Genomic DNA, 7644 nt, shown 5'->3' on the forward strand with positions numbered 1-7644 from the left:
TTATCTATTCGATAAAAAAGGTAATAATGTGTCTTTACAGTATACTGAAAAGCATTATACATATCGTTTGGTTGACGAAAGCAGAGAGCTAAGAGATTATCTTGATAAACGGATTCTCCAAGTAAATACAGTGGCCTCGTCGAAACGTTTTCAGGCACCCTATAAATTCTAATTTAAAATCAGTGTCGCAACAAAAGGTCCTCGAAAGCGGCACACCATTTCTCAGAGTGTTCCTCGCATAGCTCATTCGTTTTATCGTCTTGAACGGCACGAGCGTCACTCTGACACCGTGATAAACAGCCGCTTCTGTCGTAAGTCAAGTCACCGTAAAATCTTGGGCATTACTTGTCGTGGTGTTTACTAAGTCAGAATGACTTGACAAGGTGAATATAGTTAGCGCTAGATCTTCGTCGCTGGTTCGCTTATTCGGCATCCAGTGACATTTATCATCGTTCCAAGCTGTGACTCAAAAGATTGAATAATTACGACATTTATACATACGATTTAACAAATATCACCAATGTAAAACGATTCTACCGGTTCGGATAACGTACTCGTATAGCGTCCTACAGAAATTCTTTGCTACTAGATAGACATGTAATAAAATAAATGGTTATCCTTTTAGCTCGTTATTTATTATAATACGTATATAATATTTCGGAACTTTATACGAATTCAATGATAACCGAAAATTAAGTATAAATTCTAAACATGATAATATATGTATACATATAAAAAAACTTGACATCAATTGTAGTGAATCAGTAAATAAAATACACAGACGTATCTATCCGCGAGAAACATTCCTGTAGTCAAATAGCGAGAACCTAACGACGCGACGCCAAGATACCATAAAATTTTGAAAACGCATAGCTTCGATGAAATCGCAAAGTTCACGTGCGTAACCCTCGACTGGGGTTAATCCGACGGTAACGTCGCGACGCCGGGCTAATGGCATGCACGACGTCGCCAACATTTTCAGCCAACCAGTCGTCGAGCATCCGTTCTGTCTAACGACAAGAAGAAGGGGAGGCGCATTGCTGCTATCGCGGCTCGTTCGAGTGATGAAGTGAGTGCAGAGTGAGGCCTATTTTTGTGCTCACCGACAAACAGCCTCGTAGATCTCGTGACACATCGTTAGAGCACCACGAAAATATCTTCCACGCGGACGAAAAGTGTTGCGGCATATCCAGCTATCGGCTACTACGTTTATTCCAAGGGATTACCAGCTGCCTTCCTTCGAGGCAACCGTACGCATCGTTTCAACCATTCAAACGGATGCGATGCAGCATATTTTCATTATTTAATGATAATTCATATCGTTGTAGATGTACAATATTTACTACTTTCATTAGGAAGTACGCGTTTCCGAATACTATATATTTAAATTATATTTGAAGACTAGAGTCACGATTTCATATTTAGTTCGCTTACTTTTAAAAATACACGTAATATATGCAGGGTGTTTAACAGGCATAATTGTACGTGAAAAAACAAGTTCAGAATATAAAATAAAATATTTTCATACCTCGCTTCATTTTCGAGAAAATCGAGTTTGAAACAAATTTCTCTGTTTAGGGCTTCATTTATAAGAAAATAAAGCTTACACATTTCGATTGAGAACTGCCCTGTTATGCAGGCACGATAAGTTCTCAAATTTATTTTTATCAAATACACAACATCTCACAAATTCTACATTATTGTCTATTATTTATTTCTGTTCAATTCAGAATTGGCCAAGTTTAAGTCTATTTGACTACAAACTCGATTTTATCGAAAGCGAAAAATTCTATCCCATATTTTTGACTTATTTCTTCACATAGAATCACCTTATTACCAATCATACGATTCCTGTGACACCCTGTATAATTTGAGACAATTAGACTAATTGTATTTACGAAGAAGAACCATGAATTTGAACATTTTCCGTTAATTAATGTACAGGAAGTGAGCTGAGACATAATTTGCCATAGTAATTGAATTTCATTTTCTTCCAAAAACTATGTTGCGAAAGATATTCACATGACTATAACATTTGAAAGTAGTCGCAAATAAAATTGAACACAGGACAATAATGAAACGTAAAATTAAAAATTTTAGTCAACGCAAGGAGTTTCAACAGGTCACGCACAAAACTGTTAACATATTGCATTACATTATTCCTCGTTATTTTTAAATTAATTGGCGCTCACCATCGGTATTAAATAAGACAAAGGAGGAAATAAATTCTATTATGTATCTAGATACTTCTGTGTCAACTAAATACATTCTCGTTTCTAACTCTAACCATCAGCCAGTCACGCATCGTTACTTACAGCGAATAAAATTAAGCTAACGATGTACTTCATCGTAAACTCTCTGGGTTATTAACTTTGGCTTGCCGTAGATTATATCGTGGAATTTATTTAGTACCGTTAATACACCACGAGGTCACGTATCAACTAAGTTGAAAAGGGAAAGAAAATCTGACAGGAAGTATAGCGAAGACTAGAAATATGTAGCATGTAGCATAATAAATTGTCATCCTTAGCAACCATAAGATTTACAACGATCTAACAATTTGTAGTGGTATACTATAAAAACATGCAAGCAAAACATTTATATATATAAATCACCGTTCGACCATAAGTTTAAAACAATATAAGTATATTTTATATATCTTCAGGAATATTACAAACCATAATACTTTAAAGCTTTGCATTTACCATTTGCAGTTACTATAATACGTAGTAGAAATAGAAATCGAATTAATTGTAACTGAAAAATTGGTAATTACTTATACACTTTTTTATAAAAACAAGAGATTTTCAAGACAAATCGAAACAGACGTACCTCTTATACCTCTTATATCAGGCTTTCCACCATGTCCCCTCTTGACAGTTATTGCAACGTTTGAAGATACTTTACTCGATGAAATTATGGCAAGCAGCTGCGCGCTTTTTTCGATCATTTGGTTTCCAGGCTCAAAATTATTATGTACCATGTAGGCTTTACACTTACGATATAGGTATAACCTGCTGTCAGAGGAAGCCTTATATATGTACATTTTCCAGGACTAAGTGGCGGGGAACTAATGATAAACACGACTCTTCGCGGCTATAAGAGGAAATTAATGTTCCGGACGTAACGGTAAATGGAGTAGAAAGAAGACAAGAAACTGTGAGATAAATGATGCTTGGTTTGTCGAAGAATGGTATTGCCTTTTACAAAAGCTTGACGAATCAGGTTTGTTGAAAGATTTCAAATTATCATTTAATCATTTCTCCGAACCAACAAATTGAGGTTTCTTTAAAGAAGAAGTAAAACATTGATTACATTTATATATATGTATATTCATTACTGTTAACAATATAATTTTAACTGTTAACATATATTACTATTGATAAGTAATTGATATTTTATTACTTTCATAACATAGCACATTACGTAGCAAATTTTAATGCATGCTTGTTTATTTGTATAAAAATTGATTACAACTGATTACATTGTTTACGAAATATCAAATAGTTATCAATTACAGCAATTCAACATAAGATAATTATTATATTTTATTTATTATTATATTATTATTTAATTATTATATTTTATTATTTAACATATGTTAATATTTAACATATTGCTTTTTTCTCTTAATGTTTGACGCTAATATCTATATAATTATTAAGTAATATGTCTTTAAGTGCATATTATTTAAAGAAAGTATTTATATAATTTAGCAACTAATAGTAAATTTATATTCCATGGAAAATTGAAATATACACGGATATGTTTTTATCTTTGCGACTTTATTGCATATGCTAAAGAATTAAAATTAATTATTAATAAAATACTTATATATTTACCTTCAGTAAATTATCGCAAGACGTTTCTCTTACTTAATTAGCTACATTTTAATGTTATTACTGCATCATGTTAACTGTAATGATTTAAATATATCAGAGAGAAGATACTTATGTAAGCTGCAATATAAATACTTCTTTGTAAGCTTAATAATAATAGTAGTAATACTGTTTAATCTATTCTTAACTTTCTTATATAAAGAAGATACTTAAACAAAACTATGCAGTGAATAAATCTATAAAGGTATCAAACGTAAAAGTTACATCGTATCTATTTCTGAAACAACACTTTACGTGTCAGAAGTCTTAAATAGAGGAAATAATAGCATAGAAAATGATCCGAGTTAATTAATGTGTCAGTTAGCAGCGATATACATAATTTCCCACAGAGACGTCACCAACGCAGTCAGAATTTATCAATCTGATGTAAATGAATTTCATTTGTCTTAGCATATTTTAGTTAAGAACACCATCTATAAAATTTAATGGTGAAACTACTGAACTAAACATTATAAATAAGTATTTATATATTCAAAGTTTCAAAAATATATAAGATAAAAGTTGAAATATAGACAATGTAACGTATATATGCTCTAAGTTTCTTCATATGCTAATAAAATATGCGTATTGATTTAAAACATCTATATCATTTCATAGGTAGACTACTACAAAATATATTTTATTTATAACTACTGCTACACAATTCTCTGCATCCTTTAACGAAAACAAATCTAAACCTCAAAAATTTTTTAGATTTATTCGACATTCGTTTATTAAATTATTCGTCAGATTTCTACGTCTCACTCTGTATATGATCAACTTTATTTGCATTAGTTATCCAAAAATAGTTTGTTTACATAAATCATTATAACAATCAAATCTTTATGTAGATTATAAATATGACAGTTGTATCAATCTTGTAAACATTATTTTCAAAATTGTACATATATTTTGCAAACGTACGTTTCATTTGAGTATTGTAAATCTAAACTTCAATAATTATTGTTAGATTTCAATAAGGATGTTACGCGATTCTGATTGTCAAGGAGCTTTCAGAAAATTGAAAATGGTTGCAACTTAGAAGATGTGCAGCGAAACGAAATTTGAATTGATCGCCTCACCTCACGGAGAGTAAATGCGCAAGGAAGTGATTGCGAATGATGGACGGTCGGGTGCCGAGGGATGATAAAGTAGTAGCGTGTGGTAGAGCATATCGACGGGAAGCACCCCCATCTATCAGCCCCTTTCCACTTCACGGATAATCACCGGCTGCCAACCAAAGTCAGACTACAAGTAAGATCTTACAGCGTGATCTAAGTCTACTTTGGCCGATCTAAAAAGATTACATCGTGTTGTATCGAAGATGTTATCGCGTAAGAAAAATAGGAGATCGAATCAAAAGAATTTCTACTATCTCACAAATAACAAGTAATATTTTAGGAACGTAGATAAATGAAATTATTTTACAAGTATAACATATATAAAGTGTTTACAGTTTTAAAACCCTATCATCCAACTCTATCAAGATATTCCATTAAAATATTAGATACTAAAATAAAGAATTAAAATATTTGTTTTCTGCAAGCCACTTTCATATCAAAAAGTTAATCTTTTTTATTAAGTTATCTTGTCATAAATATCTGTATGACTTATCTACATATAAAATAAAATATATGCTACGTTTTGGAAATGTATTGGTACATAGAAGCGATCGGATTGTATCTGAACACAGATGCAGTGTCATCCATCATCCTCGAAGGTGTGCATTCGCTTGTGCTTAGAGTATACGATCGCGTGGGGAAAGTGGGGAACGTATACCGTTATGGTATGTACGTGAAATCCAAATGCTTTCAACACCACGGCAATATGCAGGAACCAAAAATAACAGTTATTTGTAGAAATTTTATGAGAAAGGTCATTGAGAAGAAAGTAATTTTTGTTTAAATGGAAGTCAATGATCACTAAACCTTAAAGAAATATTTCAGATAATTAAATGATTAAAGAGTATTAATTTTTTGATATTCTGATTTTAAATAACCATTCATTTTCTTGTTACTAACAACAATTATCAATATTGGAATTCTTTTAGTTGCCGATAGCTGTTGTTAACAACAGAATTTTTTTGCGACACTGATAACCATTGTCGATGATGAGACATTTCGGATTGTCATTTTGGTTACTTTTGATCACTGTCAACTTTCATTAATATTACTAACACTCGATCCGTAGAAGAACCGTACTAATTCTTATACTGCAGCTTTTTTTAATCTTGGTTATAACTTATGGTCGTATGTCACCTGGTCGTAGAGGGTAAAAGATAGAAAAATTTCATATCTGACATTGCTGCAACATCGAGTTGTACGTCTGATCCGGCAAAATTTCCATAAAAATGTTACTCGCATACAAACACCAATTTTTATCTCAACGTATATACGTACGTATGTACAAACCAAGTTTTTGTTTTCGCCGTGACACCTTCTAAAGTTATACGATTCTTTTATAATAATTTTCTTGCGTTCTAACAATTACCTTAGTACGCAGTAATTGCACATTTTAAATACCAAGTCAAACCAGCTTGGTTCAGAGCGTTTAACGTTTAACTGCAGATTGGTTCTTCTGACAAGAGGCTTTCCTGCACCTTGTCCAATTTTATGACTACGATAATAAGGTAAAAATAGCGGGCAACAATTTTGGAAAGGTATAAACATTAGAAAGCGCAAAGTTGATGTAACGTGGCCGATTGGATGAAGTACTCATTTCTTGGATGGCAGCAACTGAATTTACCGATCTTCTGCAGGGCTGAATTCTTAACGTCTACACGCCGGCTGTACGCGCGTACGTACATCGTGCCGCACCGCGCCGCGGCGTTGGTACGTAGAAACGGAGATCAGCATATGTCGCGTATTATTTACAATTGGCGGCGATTTATGTCTTTGCGCCGGATGAGGGCAGGCAAGCAGGCATGGGGAATGTAGAAAGAGAGAAAGAGAGTGACCAAGAGACAGGAAGAAAGAGAGGGGAAGGGAGAGGGTGATAGGGAGACAGGATAGAGAACGAGAGAGAGAACGCGGCCGCCTTGCCAGCCAATTCCCGGCGGCCCGCTATATTTACGAGGACCATAAAGTAGCGGGCACGGCCGCGTATATTGCCGCGTAAATATCAGCTTATGGAAATATAGAGCTCAATATCTGCCTGCCTGCCTGCCTACCTGCCTACCCAACGCGTTCCGCAGCTTTCCTTCCCTTTCCATTCAAGGACCATCCGATGTCGATGTCGGTGTCGGTGTCGGTGTCGGTGTCAGTGTCGGTGTCGGTGTCGGTGTATGTCGGGGTAGTTTTCGTTCAGCTCGTTGGTAATCGCATATCTTGCCTGGAAAAATTATTTTTACTTTCTCGACACCCCTCGTTGCGAAGCAACTTTGACGTGTTATGAAATTTACTTCTTTTTCCATCCTATGTCCCGGAAGATATAATTTTTTCTTTCTTAAGATCGTTGTTACGCCTATTGCGCAGTTCAACCTTCCGTTCCCATGTACTCCGTGTCTTTGTTATGTTCCTTTCTACACCTCTTACTATTCGTAAAGTTATAAAAGAAATCGTTCCTACCAAAAAGCATCGACAAATGTCAGGAACGTTTCAAATTATAGCTCCGTGTTTTCTGTAATAAAATATTGCAATTTTTTTTCTTTTAGGTGCGTCGTTATTGTCATATATGGACGAACATTCACTTAGTTTATTATAGATTAGATTCGTTTATCAGCACTATAACACGAACTACGTGTATCTATATATGTTATTAACGTACT

The 7644-nt window shown here is 34.1% G+C and overlaps 1 long non-coding RNA gene across 2 annotated transcripts; it reads left to right on the top strand.

Annotated features, from left to right (window-relative positions):
• The first annotated feature begins 914 nt into the window (after positions 1–914).
• Positions 915–5784, top strand: LOC117213196. Of its 2 annotated transcripts, none has more exons than XR_004488600.1 (3): positions 915–1250; positions 3054–3225; positions 4886–5784. It is a non-coding gene; the product is annotated as an uncharacterized LOC117213196 (long non-coding RNA). The 2 variants fall into 2 exon arrangements; XR_004488601.1 differs by having other exon boundaries at positions 918–1250; positions 4896–5784.
• Positions 5785–7644: the final 1860 nt, after the last annotated feature.

Source organism: Bombus bifarius, unplaced genomic scaffold (assembly GCF_011952205.1).
Source record: "Bombus bifarius isolate JDL3187 unplaced genomic scaffold, Bbif_JDL3187 scf7180000008519, whole genome shotgun sequence".
In the NCBI taxonomy this organism is placed as follows: Eukaryota; Metazoa; Arthropoda; class Insecta; order Hymenoptera; family Apidae; genus Bombus; species Bombus bifarius.